A 26,663-nucleotide genomic window follows, 5' to 3' on the forward strand; every position below is an offset into this window, starting at 1 on the left:
GGCCGCCGCCCCCCCTTCCGCGCATGCGCCGCCTCCGCCGCCGCCGCCGCCGCGTCACCCGCGCGCGCGCGCCCCGGGCAAGATGGCCGCCGCCCCGCCGAGGGTCCCCTTACCCGCCGACCCGGTAAAGCGCCCCCCGGGGGAAGGGGACGGAAGCGGGGCCCGGGCCGGCGGCGGCTGACGGCTCCCGGCGGGCCCCGTGGGGAGGGAGGGAGGGAGGGTCCGCCTGGGGTCAGGGGGGCGGCGCGCTGCCTGCCGGGAGTTGTAGTCCTCGCGGGGGGGCGGGCGGGGAGCGCGCGCGTGCGCGCTGCCTGCCGGGAGTTGTAGTCCGCGCGCGGTGGGGCAGGTGGGGAGCGCGCGCGCGCGCGCTGCCTGCCGGGAGTTGTAGTCCGCGCGGGGGGGTGGGGGGGCGCGCGCGCGCTGCCTGCCGGGAGCTCACTCATTCATTCATTCAATCAATCAATCAATCAATCGTATTTATTGAGCGCTTACTATGTGCAGAGCACTGGACTAAGCGCTTGGGAAGTCCAAATTGGCAACATACAGAGACAGTCCCTACCCAACAGCGGGCTCACAGTCTAAAAGGGGGAGACAGAGAACGGAACCAAACATCCCAACGAAATAAAATAAATAGGATAGAAATGTACAAGTAAAATAAATAAATAGAGTAATAAATATGTACAACCATATAGACATGTTCATTCATTCCGTCGTATTTATTGAGCGCTTCCTGCGTGCGGAGCACTGGACTGAGTGCTTGGGAATCATGAATCGCATTTATTGAGCGCTTACTATGTGCAGAGCACTGTACTAAGCGCTTAGCACTGTACTGAGCGCTTGGGAAGACAAGGTGGCACCATACAGGGACGGTCCCTGCCCAACAGTGGGCTCGCATTCATTCATTCAGTCGTATTTATTGAGCGCCTCCTGTGTGCGGAGCACTGGACTGAGCGCTTGGGAATCATGAATCGCATTTATTGAGCGCTTACTATGTGCAGAGCACTGTACTAAGCGCTTGGGAAGGACAAGGTGGCACCGCATAGAGACGGCCCCTACCCAACAGTGGGCGCACATTCATTCATTCAGTCGTATTTATTGAGCGCCTCCTGTGTGCGGAGCACTGGACTGAGCGCTTGGGAATCATCAATCGTATTTATTGAGCGCTTACTATGTGCAGAGCACTGTACTAAGCGCTTGGGAAGGACAAGGTGGCACCGCATAGAGACGGCCCCTACCCAACCGTGGGCGCACATTCATTCATTCAGTCGTATTTATTGAGCGCCTCCTGTGTGCGGAGCACTGGACTGAGCGCTTGGGAATCATCCATCGTATTTATTGAGCGCTTACTATGTGCAGAGCACTGTACTAAGCGCTTAGCACTGTACTGAGCGCTTGGGAAGACAAGGTGGCACCATACAGGGACGGTCCCTGCCCAACAGTGGGCTCACATTCATTCATTCATTCGTATTTATTGAGCGCTTCCTGTGTGCGGAGCACTGGACTGAGCGCTTGGGAATCATGAATCGCATTTATTGAGCGCTTACTATGTGCAGAGCACTGTACTAAGCGCTTAGCACTGTACTGAGCGCTTGGGAAGACAAGGTGGCACCGTATAGAGACGGTCCCTGCCCAACAGTGGGCTCACATTCATTCATTCAGTCGTATTTATTGAGCGCCTCCTGTGTGCGGAGCACTGGACTGAGCGCTTGGGAATCATCAATCGTATTTATTGAGCGCTTACTATGTGCAGAGCACTGTACTAAGCGCTTGGGAAGGACAAGGTGGCACCGCATAGAGACGGCCCCTACCCAACAGTGGGCGCACATTCATTCATTCATTCGTATTTATTGAGCGCTTCCTGTGTGCGGAGCACTGGACTGAGCGCTTGGGAATCATCCATCGTATTTATTGAGCGCTTACTATGTGCAGAGCACTGTACTAAGCGCTTAGCACTGTACTAAGCGCTTGGGAAGACAAGGTGGCACCGCATAGAGACGGCCCCTACCCAACCGTGGGCGCACATTCATTCATTCAGTCGTATTTATTGAGCGCCTCCTGTGTGCGGAGCACTGGACTGAGTGCTTGGGAATCATCCATCGTATTTATTGAGCGCTTACTATGTGCAGAGCACTGTACTAAGCGCTTAGCACTGTACTGAGCGCTTGGGAAGACAAGGTGGCACCATACAGGGACGGTCCCTGCCCAACAGTGGGCTCACATTCATTCATTCGGTAGTATTTATTGAGCACTGCTTGTGTGCGGAGCACTGGACAGAGAGTGCTTGGGAATCATGAATCGCATTTATTGAGCGCTTACTATGTGCAGAGCACTGTACTAAGCGCTTGGGAAGGACAAGGTGGCACCGCATAGAGACGGCCCCTGCCCAACAGTGGGCGCACATTCATTCATTCATTCGTATTTATTGAGTGCTTACTGTGTGCGGAGCACTGGACTGAGCGCTTGGGAATCATCCATCGTATTTATTGAGCGCTTACTATGTGCAGAGCACTGTACTAAGCGCTTAGCACTGTACTGAGCGCTTGGGAAGACAAGGTGGCACCATACAGGGACGGTCCCTGCCCAACAGTGGGCTCACATTCATTCATTCATTCGTATTTATTGAGCGCTTCCTGTGTGCGGAGCACTGGACTGAGCGCTTGGGAATCATCAATCGTATTTATTGAGCGCTTACTATGTGCAGAGCACTGTACTAAGCGCATAGCACTGTACTAAGCGCTTGGGAAGACAAGGTGGCACCGTATAGAGACGGCCCCTACCCAACAGTGGGCTCACATTCATTCAATCGTATTTATTGAGCGTTTACTTTGTGCAGAGCACTGTGCTAAGCGCTTAGCACTGTACTAAGCGCTTGGGAAGACAAGGTGGCACCGTATAGAGACGGTCCCTACCCAACAGTGGGCGCACATTCATTCATTCAGTCGTATTTATTGAGCGCTTACTGTGTGCGGAGCACTGGACTGAGTGCTTGGGAAGACAAGGTGGCACCATATAGAGACGGTCCCTACCCAACAGTGGGCTCACATTCATTCAATCGTATTTATTGAGCGCTTCCTCTGTGCAGAGCACTGTACTGAGCGCTTGGGAAGACAAGGTGGCACCATATAGAGACGGTCCCTACCCAACAGTGGGCTCACATTCATTTATTCAGTCGTATTTATTGAGCACTTCCTGTGTGCAGAGCACTGGACTGAGCGCTTGGGAAGGACAAGGTGGCACCATATAGAGACCGTCCCTACCCAACAGTGGGCGCACATTCATTCATTCAATCGTATTTATTGAGCGCTTCCTGTGTGCAGAGCACTGGACTGAGCGCTTGGGAAGGACAAGGTGGCACCATCTAGAGACAGCCCCTACCCAACAGTGGGCTCACATTCATTCAATCGTATTTGAGCGCTTCCTGTGTGCGTAGCACTGGACTGAGCGCTTGGGAAGGACAAGTTGGCAACATATACAGTCCCTACCCAACAGTGGGCTCACATTCACTCATTCAATCGTATTTATTGAGTGCTTACTGTGTGCGGAGCACTGTACTGAGCGCTTGGGAAGACAAGGTGGCACCATATAGAGACGGTCCCTACCCAACAGTGGGCTCACATTCATTCATTCCATTGTATTTATTGAGCGCTTCCTGTGTGCAGAGCACTGGACTGAGCGCTTGGGAAGGACCAGGTGGCACCGTATAGAGACGGTCCCTACCCAACAGTGGGCTCACATTCATTCAATCGTATTTATTGAGTGCTTTCTGTGTGCAGAGCACTGTACTGAACACTTGGGAATTACAAGGTGGCAACATCTAGAGACGGTCCCTACCCAACAGCGGGCTCACAGTTGTAGTCGGAGGGGTTGTGGTCCAGGTGGGGGGGCCTCGGCCTCTCCATGGTCTCCTTTAGGGGGAGGGAGGGAGGGAAGGATGGCGGGGGAGGAAGGGGGTGGGAGGCGAGGGAGCTGGCCCAGTTGCATCCCTCTGCTGATCCTGCCCTTTAACCCATATGAATAATAATAATAATAATGGCATTTATTAAGTGCTATGTGCAAAGCACTGTTCTAAGTGCTGGGGTAGACACAAGGTAATCAGGTTGTCCCACGAGGGGCTCACAGTCTTCATCCCCATTTTCCAGATGAGGGAACTGAGGCCCAGAGAAGTGAAGTGACTTGCCCAAGGTCACACGGCTGACAAGCGGCGGGGCCGGGATTTGAACCCACGGCCTCTGACTCCAAAGCCCGGGCTCTTTCCCCTGAGCCACGCTGCTTCCCACATGGGATCACCTTGTATCCTCCCCAGGTGCTTAGAACAGTGCTTGGCACGTAGTAAGCGCTTAACACAGGTCATCATCATCAGGACTGCTTCCTGGCTCCCGGATCTAATAATAATAATAATAATAATTGTGGTATTTGTTAAGTGCTTACCATGGGTCAGGCACTGTTTTAAGCGCTGGGGTGGCTGTGGTCTCCTTTGGGGGAAGGAGGGAGGGAGGGATGGCGGGGGAGAAAGGGGGTGGGAGGACAAGGAAGCCGGCCCAGTTGCATCCCTCTGCTGATCCTGCAGCGTGGCTCAGGGGAAAGAGCCCGGGCTTTGGAGTCAGAAGCCGTGGGTTCAAATCCCGTGTCAGCTGTGTGACTTTGGGCAAGTCACTTCACTTCTCTGGGCCTCAGTTCCCTCATCTGGAAAATGGGGATGAAGACTGTGAGCCCCTCGTGGGACAACCTGATTACCTTGTATCTACCCCAGCGCTTAGAACAGTGCTTTGCACATAGTAAGTGCTTAAGAAATGCCATTATTATTATTATTATTATCCTGCCCTTTAGCTCACTTAGGCCCATCTGAATTCCCCCTCCTGACTTGCCTGGGCCTTTGATGATTCATTCATTCATTCATTCATTCAGTCAATCATATTTATTGAGCGCTTACTGTGGGCAGAGCACTGTGCTAAGCGTTTGGGAAGTACAAGTTGGCAACATGATTGGTAAAATGGGGATTGAGACTGTGAACCCCACGGCGGGCAGGGACTGTGTCCAACCTGATTTGCCGGTATCCACCCCAGCGCTTAAAACAGTGCCTGACACATGGTAAGCACTTAACAAATACCACAATTATTATTATTATCATTATTATTAGATCCGGGAGCCAGGAAGCAGTCCTGATGATGATGACCTGTGTTGAGCGCTTACTACGTGCCAAGCACTGTTCTAAGCACCTGGGGAGGATACAAGGTGATCCCACGTGGGGCTCACAGCCTTCATCCCCATCTTCCAGAGGAGGGAACTGAGGCCCAGAGAAGTGACTTGCCTAAAGTCACGCAGCCAAGTGGCGGAAGCGGAATTGGAACCCATGACCTCCGACTCCCAAGCCCGCGCTCTTTGCACTGAGCCACGCTGTTTCTTTGCCATTCAGGGCCCAGGGAAGCGGGCGAAACGTTTAGTGGAGGAGCAGCTCTTTACTGCCGCCCCCCCCACCCACCCCTGTGCAGCCTGTGCCCGCTCCCCCCAGATCAGGCCGAGCAAAATCCGATTTTTGAGCTTCAGTGTTGCATCAGGATGGGCTTGGTCCCTAGTAAGCGCTTAACGAATACCATCATCACCTCCTCCAGGAGGCCTTCCCAGACTAAGCCCCTTCCTTCCTCTCCCCCTCATCCCCCTCTCCATCCCCCCATCTTATCTCCTTCCCTTCCCCACAGCACCTGTATATATGCTTGTACATATTTATTACTCTATTTTACTTGTACATATCTATTCTATTTATTTTATTTTGTTGTTAGTATGTTTGTCTTTGTTCTCCGTCTCCCCCTTTTAGACTGTGAGCCCACTGTTGGGTAGGGACTGTCTCTAGATGTTGCCAACTTGGACTTCCCAAGCGTTTAGTACAGTGCTCTGCACACAGTAAGCGCTCAATAAATACGATTGATGATGATGATGATCATCATCATCATCATTTTGGATAAGGGGTATTGGAGCAGTTCTAAATGGAAGTCGAGCACAGTGAAAAAACAAAGGGAAAGCCGTCCACCAAAATGGCAGATTGTGCTTGGCACACAATAGACGCTTAACAAATACCATTATTTAATAGTAATGGTATTTAAGCGCCTACTATGGGCCAGACACCTGAAGGCTTTCTGGCAAATGCCCCCCAAAAACGCACTTATACAGAGATCCAAGACTCCATTTGTTAATTCAACCTATTTTTCAACTCCATCCTTCACACTCTGAAGATTATAGCGTTTAAATACAGGAACTCCACAATTTAAGGTGTTTTGAGTTAAGCGCTCACGGCGTGCAATACCATAGTTAAGTAGACACCATCCCTGACCACAAAGAGCTTCCTCTCTAGATCCGTGGGTTTCAGCTTTACAAATAATGAGTTGTCCTTCATAGGTGAAGACACCACTCACTGATTGGGAAGGTCACGCTATGAGCGCATGCATGCCTGAAAAAGTCATACACGTACCCGCAGCCCTGACCACAAGGAATGCCTGGACCCCAAGGAATTTCTTGTTGTTTTTGTTAAAGTTTGCAGTACCTGCCACTTTTCTCTTTTGCCTCCTTGTCCCTCATTCCTTAAGAGGCTTTAGCTCAAAACAGCCCCGCTCACTTCTTGATGGTAGTAGGCCATGCTGATCCTTGGCAGTCGTCTATTTTCAGCTGGGAGGCAGCGTGTTCTGAGGCTTTGTTTTCCCGTATCCTTAAAATATCTCCTCTGCCCTTGCTTTTGGTTTCTCAGTTTCCACTCTCTGTCCAGCAGCTGTTTGGGTGTCTTGCTGTCATTCATTCCCAAGTAGTGCCCCACCCAACTTGGACACCAGACTCCCTTTGTGGCATTTGGTCAAGGGGTTTGGGGAGCTAGAAGGGTACACTGGGAACCGGGGAACTATTTTGAAAGCTGCAACGGACTGGTTACGGGGCGGGGGGAAGATGGCAGAAGGAAAATTTACAAAGGGCAAGGAGGTGGGATGGACGGGGGCCGGATGGAGGGAAGAGTTACTTGCTCATCAAGCCGTCACCTGGAAGGATCAACGTGACTTTTATTAACGTGAAGTTGGTTACTCTGTTGTGGAGCCCCCTAACAACATGAAGACATTAAAGACATTCATTTAGCTATATTACTAATCTGAGTACATAATCTTGATAAAAATAGGCTATATAATCTTGGTTAGGAACCCCCCCCCCCCCCTTTATATCACTATTCTGGTTTACATCATTTTGCTTTAGGATATGATTTTCAGGACCCAATTATGTAGTGAATCGGAGGCACATTTTAAAGAAAAAAAAAGCTCTTGGGTTTTTTTCCGTGTAAGAACCATAGTAAAGGATGAAATTTTTCATTTAGTTATCCCAGTTCAAATGCTACAAAAATATTTTAGATTTGAATTTAAGGATAAAAAAAACAATGTATGGATTTCAAGAGAAAGGTGTCACTGACTCAGATGCTATAAGAAGCCCTCGTGATCTAATGGCCACGAGCATGAGTCTGGGAGAAAGCTAGTCCTAGTTTTTCTACCTCCCTGATGTATGATAATAATAATAATAATAATAATAATAATAATAATGGCATTTATTAAGCGCTTACTATGTGAAAAGCACTGTTCTAAGCGCTGGGGAAGGTACAAGGTGATCAGGTTGTCCCTCGGGGGCTCACAGTCTTCATCCCCATTTTACAGATGAGGGAACTGAGGCACAAAGAATCTCTGGCAAATCTCTCCATGTAATGTGAAGATAACGCTACCTGCCTCAGGGATTCTGCAAGGACGAGAGTTGATGTAAAAGTACTTTAGCTAATCTGAAAGTGCTGTGTGTGTTCAACATAACTTTCACAAATAGCATATGACCCCTTTTCTATGTAAAAAAAAAAAAAAAGTGCTTATCATATAGCGATTTTCTTCTTAAATCCAGTTATTTAAAATCACCCAATAAGTAAATAAAACAAATCAGATCATGTTGCCACTAGCTTGTACTTTTTTTTTAGGCTGCTTGACACACATGAGTAATCATTAATAATGATCTAGACTATCAGGAATCAATCACTTTTAAAATGCATATCATAATGCAAGGCACTGTACTAAAAATACATGGACATTAAGGCACGGTCCCTGCCTACGGGGGGGCTCGCACTCTAAAATGGGGAGGGCAAACACAAAACTCAAAGAAGTCAAAATAGGCTAACGTTGACAATTCCCTGGTGACAAAAAAAAAAGGAACCGTCATTACTGCTTGGAGAAAGAAGGTAAGTCACTGGCCGCTTCACTGCTCCAGGAAGAGACATCCTCATCAAAACTCACATTTCCAAAATGCTGTGTGCTATTGACAGGCAGTTTCATCCCACCCTCCACTCAAAAAAGGGTGGATCTTCTGCCTAATGGAAGGTGGGAGGTTGGGGCTTCCTCTGTAAACTCAGAGCACTGGTGATTTGGCAGCTTGGGGCTGCACGGTTCAGTCTTCCACCCTGCCTCTGAGGGAGACCTTCTTTAACTTGACTCTTCTTTTTCAGGCCTTTCATCAGCTGGGTGCCACACCATGAGACTTGCAAATGGTTGTGTTGTGCGGAAGGGGTCGAACCAGCCCAGAGTCCTACAGACAGCCAAACCTAAGAGTTATGACTGTGAGCCCCACATGGGACACCTTGACGACCCTGTATCCACCCTGGTGCTTAGAACAGTGCTTGGCACATAGTAAGCGCTTAACAAATACCATAATTATTAAGAGCAACTCATTATTATGAACCCGAGTAAGGAAAAGCTGGCAATATGGCTTAGACTGGCTCCCCAAAAGCACAGATGTTGGTCATTTGGTAACACAGTAGTTTGGCAAGAGCAGATAGGTCTGGGAAGAAATGGACAGTGACTGACTTTAGAAAATATTCACGGGATAATAAATGTTGGTTTATGGGAGCAGTTTGGAGAGCTGCACCAAACATCAGATTGAGATAAAATATGACTTTGGTTAGGTGGAATTGGCTATCAGGCACAATGCGTAGGAGGCTTTTTGGATGCGACAAATGAGGCCATCAGAAAACAGAATTCCTTGAAATAATTATTTACCCAAAGTGGATGGTCTTTGGGTAAATCCCAAGTACCTACTTTAATACGGCTTTTTTGAAGGTTACTTTTCCTGCTTCCAAATGATGGTGTCACCTTAACATCTTTTTCCAGGTGGTATACCACACATGAACACTGAATATGCCTGGGACACCTTGGTGCACTTTAGAAAAACTGCACCCGTCTAAAAATGATTTAAAGTTATTAGACACAGGTATCCAGTTGGAGAGGAGAAATGCACTCACTACATCGAGCAGAATTACATATGTGAAGATTCGTCTGGCCAACTGCTGATGATATAAAAAAACTGCAGCAGATTCTTCTGAACCACTTCAGCTCCAACCCAGAAGTAGGTGCTACTTCAGTTAGGCTTCTGTCAGGATGCCACCTATGATTGAGCACGCAGAATATAAATGGTTCTTCCCTACAGAGATGAAACATCTTTCCCTCCCCTTTAACTAGAGAACTGAAAAGGACTTCATTAATTGAAGGAGACGTGAACCACCTCAAATAATACGTGGAACGTTTGAATTTGACACTGGGTAATTATAATTTGTCCATTATAAAGTACTGTTGTCCTCATGGAGATTATCCTCCCAGAGCTGATTCTTTTCTCCCCAGTATTTCAGATCTGCTGCTGTCACCACCAGTCCCAAAGCTGTTCGCTCCCTCTGACTCTTTTCCCCCTCTCCTCTGACTAATGTGACATTCTAGTACTAAGTGTGGATTATTATTTTGTAATGAACGGACTCACTGATCAGTGGCAATCCCCACTCCCAAAGTTAGCAGGCGGATGTCATAGATGAGGCTCAGTAATTGCTGGGCCATCTACTAAGACTTTTGATTGAGGGAGATGCAGGCTTCCCCAACAGTGACTTTTTAAAAAGGCAACAACCATGACCTCTTCATTCCGGCACCCATCCTCCAGCAAAATGAGCGTTCCCTCACAAATTTTGGCTGGTTCCAGAAAAGGGCACCCACACAGAGCCATATTCTAGCACCGTAGATCTGGTCTGCCCATGGCATGTACACATTCGCCCTTGGTAGATGATCCTGGGCCTTCTGTGGACCGATTAACACAAGCACACTGGGATGCATACCTTGGACAGCTACCCAGTGCAAGTGGTCCTGATATAAACACCCTATTATTCACATCCTTTATCTACACAGACTTGGATCTATTGCAATATCTTCCAAAGATGTTTCACTGGTTGATGAACCCCAGCGCTCTCAATTCTGCATTTTCTAGCTTTCTGGTCTCCTCCCCAGACTCTGGGCTGCCCTTTGAGCTTTGCCAAGGTGGTAACGGGTTTTATGGGCTGCTCTGTGCTCACCTCCAGGGTCCGTAACTGGGTAGTCCACTTTCTCCTTTTCTTTTAAAACAAGGGGAGACTTTCCTTTACACACAAACACACAAAATCTGGACGGGGTGTGATTAGAGTTAAGCCCGAGAGTCCCATTTTTGCCCAGATGAACCTGATTTACAAATCCCTCTTAATTCTGCCAGTGAACTCATCACAGTTCTATGATGAATGCCCCATAGCTCCACTGTTGTAAACAGAATAGATGTTTATTTAGAACTAAAATCTCTGAAAGGCTTAGTTATTTTTATTCCTGGAAACTTCCTTTCTACCCTAAGAATGTGGAGCAAAGTGGGAAATTATTTGCACTGCCAGGTGGCAGATAACTTAGCCTCTAGTCTTAGTCTTAACTTAGTGGCCTTAGTCTTTTAGACTGTGAGCCCACTGTTGGGTAGGGACTGTCTCTATGTGATGCCAATTTGTACTTCCCAAGCGCTTAGTACAGTGCTCTGCACATAGTAAGCGCTCAATAAATACGATTGATTGATTGATTGATTGATTAGCCTCACACAGTACTGGGACAGTTATGGTGAGAAGGCAGGGGATGTTAGCCACTTCTCTGAGACTGCCGTGGAAGAGTGGAAAAATCCCAGATGCTATGCTCTGTGAAAAACGCTGATAACAGCTCTAGCAAGCTGAATTGGTTGGGTGTCACTGGGATGAAGTTGCAGCCACTTCTGAGCTGGCTTGTGGGCCATCCGTCCACTCCTCCCTGGTCAAAGATGGCAGATGAAACTCCATGTCCATTTTTGCTTATCTCTTCTATGAACCTCAACATTACTTGCTTTCCAAAACACAGCCCTCAACTCAAAACCAACATTTGGGTATGAAGTTTGTTTCGGAATTAGATATCTATTTGCAGGTATGCCAACAGGTAGCTATGCTGTTGAGTGTGATTTTTGTTTTAGACATTTCTGTCATTTGGACGTGCCGGAGCATTACCAAATCACTTGGCAGGTAGAAGTTGAAGGGGAATCATCCTGAAAACCCCAAATTATAAAACTGTATGTCCGTCTACCAAATTAAAAGACCCAATTATCCCCTAAATCAAATTACTTTTTAACCCCAATTATGTATGTCCTACCTATAATCAATTTGAGAGAGGCTAAACCAGGGTCGAGTCGAGTACGTGACTGGAAGACAAGTTTGGGAATTCCTGAGCATGTAAGGGTAATATGCTGTTTCTTATTCTCCATGCCACTGGCCTCCCGAATAAAAACTTACACTCCAGAGTATATGTTTGAAAATTAGCCCAAATCTGGATTGAGTTCTTTATTTGGAAAGAGGCAAAACCTAAGGTGATTTGCAGAAGCAAGTACATTTTTATGGACTTTCCAGTGACAATTACGCTGATCTTGAGCATCTTTGAGTTTTTATTTCCAATATGGAAATTGAGAAAGTTCTCTTCATTCCCAAACCAATGTGATTCAACCATAAGCCCATGGGGCTCATGTAGCAGCTTACAAATCCCCTTCATTAGAACGTCAGCAGCGTCATTATTGGGTCAGTATAAGGTTTCTGTTTCCGACGGGGTAATAAAGGCTGCTCAGAGGAAAGGGGTGAAGGTGGCTGTCCTTAACTTCTGGACTACAGCTGCATCTCACAGTACCCCAGACTGGTTCTAAATACCGCTTTTCCGAGTGCACACCCCTGCTCCAACCCCCTTCTTCCCAGGCTCAGCAGGCTAGGCAAGCACAAACTCCTGGGGGCTTTTCAGAAAAGACTTGGAGGCTGGGCTAGGAAGAAGAGTCCAACAAGAATTGTGGAGAAGAGAGAAGAACTCTTCACCTTGGGGATCAGATGTTGGCAGGAGAAGCAGAAATTCCAGGGGTTAACAGCAGCTGAGGAAAAAAAAAGACCCGTCCTCACTTCCTCCAATCATTCATTCATTCATTCAATCGTATTTATTGAGCGCTTACTGTGTGCCGAGCACTGTACTAAGCGCTTGGGAAGTACGAGTTGGCAGAGCAGCCTTCCTTTGAAAAGAGAAAATCCCAAATGACTATCTTGTTCATTCTCTTTACTGAAGACGAGCGGTTTTGTATTCTGCCAAAGGAAAATGATTAACAGACTAAAGGGGCTCATTTCATAAAGGCTTTGAACTGTTCAAAACATTCATAGCCTAAGAAAAGTGAAGTAATACCTTCGAAAAAAAAAACTTCATCATCAATCGTATTTATTGAGCGCTTACTGTGTGCAGAGCACTGTACTACTTCCCTCTTATCCAGGCTCCCTCCCACTATACACAAGACAGTAACTAAAGCATTTGTAGACAAATGGAGTAAGCCAATCAGCAATTCTACCTCAAACTTGTCATCTATTTAGAACCAATTACAAAATCAATTTAGCCTAAATCTTAATGGTGATTGGCGAGTTAAGTATGAAAGAGGCTCCTCATTAAATAGATAATAACTTAATCGGATGGTCTAGGCTTAGCAGTTTCTTCCTTTAAAACAGCAATCTCTCCTATTTCCTGTCAGCATGAGTTTTTCTCACACTTCATTGTTTTCCCTTAGAGAACTGCCAGAGAAATGAAATGATTTAATGTCAGATATTTTAGGCCCTTTTCCCGACTCCTTTGGTGGCAGTGGGGAGGGGAAACTGCAAAGTTGGGCAAGGGCATTAATTGAGAACTGACTTTCTAATTTGCTCTGTATGCCCACAAATGCCCACAAATGTACCTTAAGGCTAACAGCAAAACAAGAACCCCATGCTTTCCTCAATTGAGACAACCCGACAGGAACAGCTTTTTATACATATATATGTATGTGTATAAACACCCACACACCCCCTGCCCCCCCAACACCTGCAACAGAACAAGAATGTCCTACCGCTTCTCACTTCCCCTCCAAAATGAGAAGCAATGTTGCCTAATTAATAGAGCATAGACTTGGCAGTTGGAAGGACTTGGGTTCTAATCCCAGCTCTGCCACTATTCTGCTGTGTGACCTTGGGCAAGTCACTTCACTTCTCTGTGCCTCAGTTACCTCATCTGTAAAATGAGGATTAAGAATGTGATACCTTGTATCTACCCCAACACTTAGTACAGTGCCTGGCACATAATGAGCACTTAAATACCATAAATCATTTTTTTAAAAGGGTAACTGTAGCCAATAGTAGGGTCTTCAGTATTTCCTGCTGGCCCAACCTTATGGAAAATGGAACTGGCACAGCCACAGGGAGATGCTGGGCCTAATTCCTCAAGGCTACTGTGCCTAGTTTTGGATCCTAGAACCCCTGACAGTGGCAGGTGATAGAGCTGCCACAGCCCTCACAACCAGTCATCATTTGCGGCAATCCTACTTCCTTCATATAATAGAGCAATTAGTATTGTACATACACATGTGGTATGGAGACATGTAATCTTTTAATCCTAACCATTTGCAAGAAACTGGATTATTATGTCTTGGGTTTACATGGATAGGCAAGACATAGGGGGTAGTCTGCCTTATTTGCCTTTGTTCAGCATCTATAATAGGAGTGCAATTTAAATCAACTTACCAGGTTCACACCCCTTTTAGCCCCAAAAATCCATGGAGCTAATGGTAGCTGAGGCATTCTGAGGAGCAGGTAGAGTCCTGAGGATAAGGGCTTCAGGGCCAATCCTCACCAAGCTGTGCAGAAGTTGGTATCGACCACTGTAAAACTCCAACGATCAGGTTATTAATATAGTCAGAAAAAGTTCTCGTGGTTAGCAGGAATTTGGGGTGAGCATGCTTGACTGCAAGGTATTCACTGTGATTGTCATGGATAACCTTGCCTGATCTAGCACTCTAACCAGAGGAGGATTCATCATCAAGACCATATGTAATGCTGTAATAGGCCTAATGAGAGGTTCATTTAGCCCCAGGACTTTGTTGCTGACAGTAGCATCAAAGCATGCCTGGAGAACTTTCTGTACAGTTTTACATGGTAGTGGGTAGAAAGCAGGGAAAAAGAAATTGAAGACACCCAACCCTAAGTCATAATTCAACAAGTTAAATCTGGGGTGACTATTTAATACTATTAATAATACTATTTAAATAATACTATTTAATACTATTAAACCCCAAAGGGAAGCATGAGGGCAACACAGGGTTTGTCTATCCAATCACTCTTAAAAAACTCATCACAGGACAGATTAGATGCAGCACTAGGGGCTATTAAAATCTTGTCCTAAGATGTGCAACAGTTCTCTATTAGTCATATGGACAAGACTTTATAAAGTCACTTAATCTCTAAAATGGAACGTACTTGTCAGTGCCTTACAGGAAAACACAGGACACGACACTCAAACTTGGATGAATAGTGAACTTAGAGGGTATTTCATTTGAATGGTGCTTTCAGAGCTAGGAATTAGTCTACATGCAATATATCATGGCCAGTAGTCTACGGACAGTACATAATCAGCCATTTTAGCCAAATGTGAGAAAGGGTGGATTTTGCCCTACTAGGTTTAGGATTCGTGTGAACGAGAGACTCCAGCTCCGGAAACCCTCATCCCTCCCAAATAGCCAGTAGCTAAAAAGTGCCCAGTCCTGAGCAACTGCCATTCCAAAGACAGATTTTCTCGATAGCTGATCTAGTGCCCTCACTACACCTAGAAGAATTTGAGCAGCCCACCAACTCACTGACCAAATAAAAGAGCAATTCTTATTTCACAACTTCATTTAAGTGTAAAAATTAAAAGGATGTCTTGTGTTTCAGCCTATCTCAAGGTGCTATTTGCTAAGTGCAGTCAGTATGACATGGAATGAAGGTGTTACCAATACACGCGGGCCACGTCTCCATAGCCAAAGGGAAGCAGAAATCCAAGGCAGTCAAATCCGCTGGGTAATTCGTGACAAGGTCCCTTCCAGGCTCCATGTTGTCTTATTTGTAACCCTGGAGAGACACAGTAGAGGTATCGTCTACCTAACTACATAGATATACGCACATGCAACCCAAAGAGATGCTGTGCACAGGTGACAAAAACATGCAAATACATGCCAACAATGGACAGAAATGCCAACCAACAGACATCACACACACACACAAAAAAACCCCACTGGTCATTTCAAAGGCAGTGGGCAAGGAGGTAGCTGGGGACGGGGTGGGAGGGGTGAAGGGCCTGGGTTTGGGAAACCATGTACCCTTCATCTTCCTTGGCCAGGAATGAAAAAGAGGAGACTCTTCCATAACAGAAGCTTCAGCCACTGCAAGAAGATCAGTGCTGGGAGGGCAGGCCATTGCAAGCATGATGCGTGGTTTTTAGACTGTGAGCCCACTGTTGGGTAGGGACTGTCTCTATGTGTTGCCAACTTGTACTTCCCAAGCGCTTAGTACAGTGCTCTGCACAGAGTAAGCGCTCAATAAATATGATTGATTGATTGATTGATTGATTAATACCCCATTGTCGCTGATGCCCCACTAATTTGAGAAGTGGGGCTGGGGCTGGCCTGAGGAAGACAAATTCAGGTCTGCTTCCCCTACTTCACCCATCTGTGGCATCATCTACAACAAGGTATATGGCACTCAATAAGGTCCCAATTGGGTTGCTTCTTGGCTAGAGTACTAAACCAATTTAAAACATACCTCCTTCCCATATGCATGACTGAGTTTAGGTTTCATTATACTGAGGAAGATTAACTGGCTCAAAAGAAACAAGACCTATTTAGGTTAGGGCAAACCACCCCAAAGACACCACAAAAAGAGAGCTGGGGAAATAACTCACGAGATTTGGGCAATGCCAGCAGCCTGCTTCTGCTTTGCATGGTTCCTGACAGAGGAGATAGCCTGTGGCTGCCTGCCCCGCCACTTTTGAGTAGTTAGAGAAGGTCACAGGAAGAAAAATGTCAGGCAAACCGCTCTCCGGACAAACCTGAAAGCTATGTCTTGTTCACACCCTTGTCAATGTGGCTCCCTCCGGCTACCAGGAGCCTGGCTATGCCCTTCTTTATGGTGCCCCATTGTCCAATGAGTAGTCATCTTTCTGAGCTGCATCTCCTTTTTTCTTCAGGAACACTTGGGATTCCCCAGAGAAGCTGCAGCAAACTCTTCACTGCCAAGAGATAGAAGAGCAGAAGAGAGGGACCAGGGAAGAAAAAAAAGTGATTGGGGGAAAAGAACTGTAAAAAGTGGTAGGGTCCTTAGGCACTGGACAGATTATTAGTAGTATTAAAGTCATTTTTTTCCTAGAACAGTGGAAGGCACTTACTAACTAGTTGGATATGTAAAAATTCAGATTAAAGATAACCACCAAACTTTGGAAATCAAATTATATTTACCATGCAAAAGCAAGTTCCAACATAGAATTAAAAAGGAAATTATATTTGGGTTTTCTTGGACACCTTAAAGTTATCTGGATATCCATATTTTGGTCTGATTCTATTGGTCCATTGAACACCTACTGGGGTTTGCATACTCCCTCAGCCTCCTCTAACAGTAATAATTGTGGTATTTATTAAGCGCTTACTATGTGCCAAGCACTGTTCTAAGCACTGGGGTAGATACAAGGTACTCAAGTTGTCCCACGTGGAGCTCACAATCTTAATCCCCATTTTACAGATGAGGTAACAGGCACAGAGAAGTTATGTGGCTTGCCTAAAGTCACACAGCTGACAAGTGGCAGTTCTGGGATTAGAACCCACTTCTTCTGACTCCCAAGCTCATGCTCTTTCCATTAAACCACTCTTCTGTACTGGGCCAGCCCATCTGTTTGGACCACAAACTATTTCAATTGCATTTGTCCAACTAGGCAGGAATTCATCCTGAATTTCCACTTTGAAGAGCTGGTTGGTTTGTTGGTGGTTTTAGAAAGCACAAAGGTTGAAGTGATATAGAAGAACATAAAGCAGATCTGATTTTGATTTTTCCACTAAAGCACTCCTTTCCCAAGGCAATTAAAATCAGATAGACCAAAAGTAAATATTTAGGTTATTAGGGTTTGCTGCTGACTTTTTTTCAGATACAAAAAAGGCTCCGCCAATTCCATCCCCTCCCGGTTTTTGAAAATGTAACAAAATATTAGAATCAGTTGCCCTACAAAATCTAAAAGTGTTACAAACTCTTTGTAATAGTAATAGTATTTAGGTGCTTACAGTATGTGGAGCACTTGTACTAAACATTGGGAGAGAATACACAAGTGAGAATTAACACGGTCCCTGTCCATTTGGCGATGGGGGGTAGGGAGTAGGGCTCACCTATAAATTCTGCCACTGTTTTTCTGAGGTAGAGATAAAATTATGTGATTCATGCCCTAAAATGACATCTCAGTTTGGGCTTTTTCATCAAATTAATTTTTCCAAATAAGATGAGCCTTCCGAGAAGACTCCTTGTCAGTTTCTTCCCACATTACATAAAAGCCCCTCACAATTCAAGTATTTTTGTTTAACAAAAGATCGAAGCCAAAACTGCCTTCTTCTATGTAGATAATTCTCTCATCTGTTCAGTAGAACTTCTGAGAAAACACAAAGGTTCTCACAAAAAGGAAGTTCAGGACAATGAAATTTATCATGCTTACTCAGAGTTGTATCATTAATAGCCAATTAAAAAACAGGGAGGCTTATTACTTTTCTCATTGCTGCCTGCCTGTGATTCTTTGGCAGAGAAAACCAAGTGACAGTAAAATAGTTATGTGAACACTCCGGGGAAACCAGACTGCAAATCACAGCAACTGACAAACCAAATGTTTTACCTTTCGCTTTTCTTTTTCTGAATGTTCAACGTGGAATTTGGGTCCATATTCCACTAACCACTGGGTTTTCCAGATGGGTTATCCCTTCGGGAAAAGTGAAGGCCGAGGACAGGTTTGGGACGTTTTATTCCTTCCCATTTTCTTTTCCTAACAACAACAAAAAAATCCCTCCACCCAAGATAAACAATGTGAAATGAAGAACTTGAAGTCCTGAACTTTTTGAAGGGGGGAGCTGGATGTTATCACACCTTTTGACCCAAAATGAAGTGTGAGATTTATATGTTGGGACACAAAAGTGGGATGCAGTGAAATATAAATTTAAAAAGTTAATAACATAACTCTAGTTAATCCCCTATTTTCTTAGATTTGATGGCCCAGAAGACATTGAGTGAAGTGTTTGTTGCTTTAAGTACAAAATGTTAACACTGATCACGCCAAATTTCCTTAGCTTGAAAGCAGAAATAGACTAAATGTATCTGAATTATAAAACACTTGCTAGCAAGACAAATCTTTTCCTAATGGAAATGTTCGGCATTTAGACTGATAGGTTAGAATTGGGGAGGTGAAGGAGGAAGAAAATTTCAATTTACAGTTCTTTCCAGTTTTACCACTGACGTGTCTTTAGATGGAATATCAGAAAGTCAGCATTTTCCTGGAGTGTTTGCAAAGCATCATTTGGCCACAGCTGATATTCTGGCCAACGATACTTGCATTTCCTAACTATTCAGTGAGAATCAAACACAAGGTTTACACAATTTTGTGTAAGGCAAGTCCTGAGTCTAATTCTTACTAGGGCATGCCTTATTTTATCAATCACCTAAAACCTAGGGAGAGAAATATTATTTCTGGGCTCTATTATGAGGAAAAATGGGTAGCACCAAGTTAAAATTTAATCAGTATTAAGCCCGAAATTAAAAATAATGAAACCCCCTGGATCATTCACAGTAGCTCACGATAACTCTGGAGCTGGGGCTTCTCCCACCCCTCGACTCATGAGTATCGATATTCCCCAGGACTTGTTGAGAACAGTAAAAAGTGCTCCAGGCACCACTTTTGGAATTGGTTTAATAGGGTTTAGGGCTGGAAGCTTTCTCCTCTCTTCATTCCTTTGCACCCCCGCCCAAGGTAGAGTAAGTGTAGGGCTTGGCCACTGCCTCCTCTCCCATTCTCCCACCAAATTAAATATGCTGAACCATAGGTCCTACATACACAGGTTACCTCCTCAAATATAAGGCAGGTTTGATTCTCCAAGCATCGCTTTAAACCAGACAGCAGCTGGCATAGTGGCCTATTCCAAATGAGTGGAGGGATCCTGTCCCATTGCAGAGATACTGTAAGGACAAATAAGACAATACAGATGAAAGCATTTGGAACTCTTCAAAAGAGTGGTGTTTTTTAATCCCCAAGGCACTATTTATGTGTAACTGCTTCTGGAATTTGGGTAAGCAGCAGTCTCAGCACCCAAACTAGCCTAATGTGCCTTCAATGAGCACCTTTTAGTCACGTTAGTAAAAGTTCCCGAGTACCCTTTACATCACAAGGCTATTTGCAAAAGCCTCATTTCTTGAAACAGAACAATGTTACATTACCCCCTCTTTAGAGATAGATTGAATTTGGAATCCTTTTTACAAGGTCAACCTCCCCCCTTAAAAAAAGTGTCAGGTAAAAAAAAAAAAAGCCAGATCTATTAAAATTCCAACTTTTCATTAATTGTGACTTACCTTAGAAATGCTAACAGTCTTTTAAGAAACAATATCATTTGACATTTATTAAGTGCCTAGCATGCTAAGCACGCTACACAACATGTACAAAGACATCATCCCTGCCCTCAAGGAGCTTACAGTCTGAGAGACAAGACAGAAATACATACAGTAGGAGGTATTTAGCCCGAAGCTTTTACAAAGGCAGCTTCTCCTTTTTCTTGACCTTTTAATTCCTTAAAAGTAGGCATAGGAAAGAGGAACATGAAGGAGCATGGAGGCAAGGAATGAAGGGAGGAGGAAGAAAATGAAGAGGGGAGAAGCATGTGGAAGAGGCAATAGAACTGTCAGAGTGACAAGATAAATTAAATGTCCTTCCTGTAGATGGGAATTCTCACTGTTGATCCTGCTTCCAGGAGCTGACCAGGGATCAAAGGCAGACCTATCCCAAACAGGTCCGTCAAGGTGGCTGCTGGGTCCCTTTCTTGTAAGCGTTTTTGTTGTGAACTCAAATGACAAATAGGGTCTAACAGTAGTTTTTTGCTGTACTTGGAAGGGGTAGCCATCAACATCCCATAGCAGGACACTGAGGAACTGCAAATGTTTCACAGAACAGTCATCACATATCTTCATTACCTCGATAATCAGTTTTCTTTAAAGTCAACAGAATCTGAAGTCAAGAAAACTTGATAAACCGAGAGTGAGCTTGATACTAGAAATTCATTTTTTTACCAGATCTTAGAATCCTGATCCAGGGAATGGGATTCCTCGAGAGGTTAAAAGCTGAAACTCCTTTTTAGGGCTAAGCAGAACTATTCTTCTCAGGTCGCACTCTGATGCTAATGGTACCTGTATGCCTTTTTTCACCATTCCTGTTAAAATTAGCAAAAAGCAATGGGAAATAGTTTTTAACTACTGTTTTTCATTTGACTAACATTACTCATAAACCTGAGATGAATGTGTAAAATGACACTGAACTGAGTACATCAGTACCAGAAGAAAGGTATAAAATACAGTACTGTATTACAGCCACTTCTTGATTACCAAAGGGTAGGTGGTCTAATTCGTGGAATTTCTAAGGCTTTGCTTCACCATCACTTTGTTATAACCTCTGGTCACATCAATTATCATTAGCACCTCAACCAGAGGGGAAAGAAGATTAAACACAAATACAGTTTACCTGAATCAGCCTATACCACCCTCAAGAGTTTGGACACATATCTTGAATAAATACCTTCTGTCACTTGGTTTTTTTATAGGCTAAAAGTTGTACTACAGTACCCTGTGCTGGACTGGAAAAAAAAAAAACTGTTCACAGAGACAGCTGTCCCCACCTTTGTGGTTTCAATCACTTACATAGTTACCCATTTCAGGTAATCAAAGTTGTGGACTCCTCTGCCCTGGATAACATACCGATGGCTGTAGTTTATCATTGTGAAAGGAACATGCTAGTACCCAACAACATACTAAAATTCTCCCCAAAACAAAGAACTGAGACCTCTTATGGAAGTCAAGTCTATCTTTTCCAAGTTCAGATGATAGGCCTAAAAGAGTCAAGACATTTGACAGTTTACAAACATTCAGCAATGTACATATACGCTGCCTTTCCAAAAACTGCCAACCAAAATGTGATTCTAATTCCAAAACACTGCCTAGACAAGAAGGCAAAGTCGGGAAAATTCTAGTGAAGCAGACCAAAATTGGATTACAAATGGCAACTGCTGGAGTAAGCTTTGTCGGATCTGTTTGCAGAACACGATAAACTAGTTCATGTAATGAGAAGCTTTCACTAATAACTTTGCCTCATCAATTGGCTTGTGATCCAATCCCCTTTCATATTTCAGTAATCCTTCAAGTTTGCATAGCACCACTTTTCCCAAATGCTTTCATACTGCTTTTCTCATTTTTCCCCACAACCCTGAAGGATAAGAAAATGGTTGGTTGCAAATTGAATTGTGGAATTTACCAAGTGTTACTGAAGTCTTACTTTTGGTCAAAGAGCAAGACCTACAAATCGTGAAGCAAATGATAGGCAGGGAAGCTCAAAAAATCTTCAGAGAATGTTTCTCAGACTGATACAAAAGCCGTAATATTTCACATAAAAGGCAGAAGTGAGTGAGTTTCTCCTATCCTTCAAAGTGGAAGGACATTTCATTTAAACTGAGTTAAGCAGTAAAAGGGATGGTCCAGTGGAAAGAGCACAGGCCTGAGTCACAGGGCTTGGGTTTTACTTCTGGCTCTGCCACTTGTTTGCTTTGTAGCCTTGGGCAAGTCACAACTTCTCCGGGCCTGTTTTCTCATCTATTACATTGGGATTCAATACCTGTTATCCCCCCTACTTAGGATGCAAAGCCCAGTTCTTAGTAGAATGGATGGCACAAAGTAATGCACTTAAATACAATTATTAGCTACCTAGCCGTGTTTCCTCTTGGAAATCCCACCTCAAGGTCTTAAATTCAGATAGATCTACTAGGTGAAGAGTGAAGGCACACTGCATGCGGGACATGTTCACTCAGAAACACACCCAAAGTGAATCCACTGGGACACTGGAACAAACATAAAATTAGGTGAAGCACTGTATGTTACCCAAGATTCCTTCAAATGGAGTAGAAAGAGAAGGGGCAGGTTCAAGCTACATCTGTACAGGAGAAAGGTACATGAACCTTAGTGAGAGGGTAGCAGTAAAATACTCCTGAAATTTTAACTGCTTTTAAAGGGAGTGAGGGGGAAATGGAAATACATGGAAGGCATCTGCAATAACTCTGGAACTCCTGGACTTCGAGACATAAAGTTACAAAAATAGGCCTTTATTCTTATTAAAACAGAAACCAGAGCTACCTTCCTTGTTCTACAGACAACTGAACATTTTAAGTATAGCCAAGAAAAACTTATACTTATTTCTCTCTCTCTCTCTCTCTCTCTCACACACACACACACACACACACACACACACACTCTCACTCACTCACACAAACACAATAAAAAACCCTAAGCTTGAAAGAACTACTATTGGAGGACTAAGTGCAAGTCAGGGGCTGAAAATAACAAGAGTTTGAGTAGTTTTCACTAGGTGGCTGGGGCAGAAAAGTGCAGGAAAAATTCAAAACACACCATGGGAATTCCAATTTAGAAATATCATTTGAGTATTACGTGCCAATAAAATTAGAAGTTTTCCAAAGTTATACCCCAAACACTTTCCTCTTGAAAAGCCTGCCAGTGGATGAAGTTCCTATAGGCCAGCCTTTTCAGAACTCAAGACAATTTTTGCTGAATCTGTTTACGGCACAATTTGTTTTAATTACCAAATTTAATGGCTAGTGACCTAAATTTATACCCAATTTGAAGGCCGGAGAAAGTGTATGTGTCAACTCAAAGCCAAACTGACTTAACAAGTATGTTGGTTGCAGAAATAATTTTAGAAAGGGTTAAAGACAAGCTCCCGCCCTACAAGGAATAAAGAATTTTCATTTGGAAAATGAATGGCACTCTTGGGATTCCGACTAAGGTTCAGAGGCGGCAGTTACCAAATGAGCCACATTTTTACAGCTACCAAGCCCTCATACACAACCACACAACCAAGACAATCAGTCCTATAAATCCAGATGATGTAAAGTCAAGTTCTTCTGCTACTCACCGACTCCACATCCACCACTGAATCTAACGGTGCAGACAGCCAGACATACATGTGACAGCCGAAGAGAATATGCCTATTCGAGGTTTCTTGTTGGCTAGATTTATAACCCAGTCACAGCCTTACACAGATTAATCACCTGCATGCATCTTGTATAGTGCTCACTGCAAAATTCTGAGATGGAAGCCTTTGTTTTGGAATCACTTCTCATTCATAAATCGAAACCTGGGTTAGGCAGATGGCATTACCTGGGTACAGACACTTCCTCTTCAAATTAAATCTGCTGGGCAGTCAGTAGAATGAGGCTGCGGTCTAAAATTTCCCACAAGAGCAGGAATAACCTACAGAAAGGACGGACCGCTCCCCCCCCTCCAATTATGCAGCCGGGCTACGCATTCCACTAAAACTGATTCTGATTTTATGGTCATGCTTGTACTTAATCAACAGATTCTTTTTCAGATGGCTCGTTTTATAAATGTCAATAGGTTTCCTCTGTGTGCTTGAGAACCTGAAGTTTTAACATCAAAAGACTTGAGTGCTTAATATTATTCAAAGATGATGGTGTTGGAAACTAAATTAAGGAGCCCAATCCTTATCACAGGCCTGTTGTCATCTCTCTACTTCCAATACTTTAGAGTCATTCCTGTGGCAATTACCAGAAGGTTGTTGGTATTTTGGCAAACAACTTTCAGATTTACTAATTTCAAAAGAAAAAACACACTCGTACGCAGGAACTTGACACTAACGTATCTGGAGTAGCTACAGGACCTACTGGGTACCAACCACCACCCAGGGGTCAGGGTGGGAGGGGGGAAGGTTCCCTCAGCAACAATTTAGTCTGTCACCTTATATCAAAGGAAGGCATGGAGGTTTTGAAATTCTTCCATAAAAATCTTCATGACCAGCCTGGAAATAGAAACACAGTTCACAGTCTATCACAATTTTTAAAAAAAAACTTTCTAAAGTATATAAATCAAATCTACGAGTGGTTTTGGTTGCCAAGTAGTCTGCAGAAATAAAAGCTCGCCTTCCTATTTCAGCTTTGCAGTTGTTAAAGCATTATCTGATAGGACCAAGCTTTAGTAAAAAACCCTGCTGTGCACTTTAAAAATTTTTAAAAAAGCTCAAAGAACCAGAGTGCTTTAAGAATCGTCTACAAGGAAAGGGCTTTTTTGAAAACTTTTGAGTTTTGAAAGACAACCCTCTCCTTGCCAAAGCATACAGAATGTCAATAATCATCTTTTGATTCTCTGCTAGCCCAGCTGAGAATCCACCAACAGAATTACAGATAGTAAGCGACGCTAGTGAACAATTTCCCTCAATATGTTGACATTTATACTAAAGGAAAGCATTCTTGCATTTTTGTTGCTCATATCCATCACATCCCATATAAATGGCATTATTGCTTCACAGATCATGGAACACTTCAATTCTACTGACAGTCAAATGATGTGTATATGCGTTGCCCGTTTTCTTTGATCTTTCCATTAGTTTGAAAAATACCGTGATTGGCATTTCTTCTCAGAATGCCTTCGGTCACATTATCACCCATCACCACATGCATATTTAGCTCGGCTCAGATTGCTCAAAAACTGCACCCATGTCAGAACAGTGCAAATCAGATTTAATTTTTAAAAGTTATAATGGCTTGAATTCAAAGTTATTCAAATGAACACTGTCAAGTAATTTTGTGGCTATATTTAAAAAACATTGCTTACAAAACCCTTATTCCAACGTTTTGTTTCAATTGTACCAATGCGCTCTCGGCTCCCCACGGATCAATTCACCCCACCGCCACCCCAGATTATTTTAGCGACCCAGCAACCTTTTGCCTGCAGCTGGGGAAAGTGTTTTCACTTTCGCTCCAAGGCCAGAACACGTTTGTGAGCCCACAAAAGTGTATCTTTAAATTTCTTGGCAACGGATAGATATCTTTTAGTCCAGAGACCTCTTAACCCCAATCTAACACCAAATCACTTTGCAGATCAGATTTACCCTTACACCTTGACAGTGTCCCTTTAAATCAGATGACAGTAAAAGCGCCAATAGGTATGGCAATAACCTCTTGGATGGGATCGTTTAACTCCTTGGCACTGGGGGATTGCCAGCACCAAAGATTACATTGAGATTCCAATTTTCCTGAAGGCTACATTTAGTTCACCCCATGCTTCACAACCCAATATCCTACCACCATGTTGAAAATGCGATGTAAAAACTGACGTAGCCCTCAAACGCTAAGATTTGAGAGGAGAGCGATGTACTTTTAAAAAAGCACGGGACAATATATAAAACTCGGTGGCAGCAAGTGTTTCCATTAAGCACCAAGTACTAATTTTGCCACCCACATTTTGTTTCTCAGGTTAGATTCAATAACCGGCAAGGCACATTTACATATATTCCAATGAATACTTATTGACAATTTTAAATTACACTTTATGTCCCAGCTATCCCAGTAATTGACATACAACATACTAAAATGGTTTATTAAAGTAACATAAAAAAAAATCAATTTATGTGAAACATACAGGCTATTGGCAACCACTATTCTAAAAATTATGTAAGTACAAGTAAACATACTGAAATGTGTGCAACTCTAAGTTTTTAAACCAGGAGATTTCTGCACTAACACACATTTATATTAATGACACATAAAAAAAATAAAAACTTTATTACAAAAATAAGTTACACTCGCCTCCAGCTTACAGTATAAAACAATTTTATTTGCAGGAATGCAAAATGATTGTTTGCCATGAGCATTTTGAACATATGACATGTCTAATTTATCTTGTTAAAATTTGCATTTACTGGGGAACTGGTGTGTATAAAACCTTAATTAGGTATAATATGCTCTGATTTTCATTGTGGTGCCTACAGGGTATGTAATATAACTGCAGTATCCCTTTGGGGAAGAGGAAAAGGGAAGCTCTTTATGCCAAGTCCTAATTAAATCATAATTTTACATTTATCTTTAGCTATAAAGACAGGACTTGGACAAGGGTGGGTTTTTTTTTTTTTTGAGGGTGATTCAATAGAGGATGCTTCACCACTGAACACTCACTGTCATCAAGGTGCTTTAGAAAATTAAAAACAGCACAAATGATTGTACTCTACTCTACTCTACAGGTTATCATGATCTGCATAAGAAATGGAAGGCTGATTCACATGTTTTTACAGTGAACAGCAGTAAGAAATGCACTAATGAAAACATACCTTTTACCTAAAAAGCTAAACTACAGCCATATACTATTTTCTATGATTTATGAAAAACTT

The 26,663-nt window shown here is 43.7% G+C and overlaps 1 protein-coding gene and 2 long non-coding RNA genes across 6 annotated transcripts in view; 1 reads left to right on the forward strand and 2 right to left on the reverse strand.

Annotated features, from left to right (window-relative positions):
* The first annotated feature begins 74 nt into the window (after positions 1-74).
* Positions 75-16,563, forward strand: LOC119940739. Of its 2 annotated transcripts, none has more exons than XR_005455038.1 (3): positions 75-124; positions 8,501-8,643; positions 9,162-9,248. It is a non-coding gene; the product is annotated as an uncharacterized LOC119940739 (long non-coding RNA). The 2 variants fall into 2 exon arrangements; XR_005455037.1 differs by lacking the exon at positions 9,162-9,248 and adding an exon at positions 16,386-16,563 and having other exon boundaries at positions 91-124; positions 8,501-8,681.
* On the reverse strand, positions 9,355-20,552 carry LOC119940738. Of its 2 annotated transcripts, none has more exons than XR_005455035.1 (6): positions 20,495-20,552; positions 19,281-19,393; positions 18,063-18,230; positions 16,248-16,427; positions 13,910-15,271; positions 9,355-9,435 (listed from the first exon to the last, which is right to left on the reverse strand). It is a non-coding gene; the product is annotated as an uncharacterized LOC119940738 (long non-coding RNA). The 2 variants fall into 2 exon arrangements; XR_005455034.1 differs by lacking the exon at positions 9,355-9,435 and adding an exon at positions 11,456-12,249.
* Positions 20,553-25,000: 4,448 nt separating this feature from the next.
* The window catches only part of LOC119940584 (synaptotagmin binding cytoplasmic RNA interacting protein), a 32,021-nt gene continuing 30,358 nt past the window's right edge, over positions 25,001-26,663 (reverse strand). For both annotated transcript variants that reach the window (XM_038760755.1, XM_038760752.1), the window contains exon 12: positions 25,001-26,663. This exon is cut by the window's right edge. The gene's annotated coding sequence lies outside the window, so the exon portion shown is untranslated.

The sequence above is a fragment of the Tachyglossus aculeatus genome, chromosome 19, assembly GCF_015852505.1.
Source record: "Tachyglossus aculeatus isolate mTacAcu1 chromosome 19, mTacAcu1.pri, whole genome shotgun sequence".
NCBI classification, from domain to species: domain Eukaryota; kingdom Metazoa; phylum Chordata; class Mammalia; order Monotremata; family Tachyglossidae; genus Tachyglossus; species Tachyglossus aculeatus.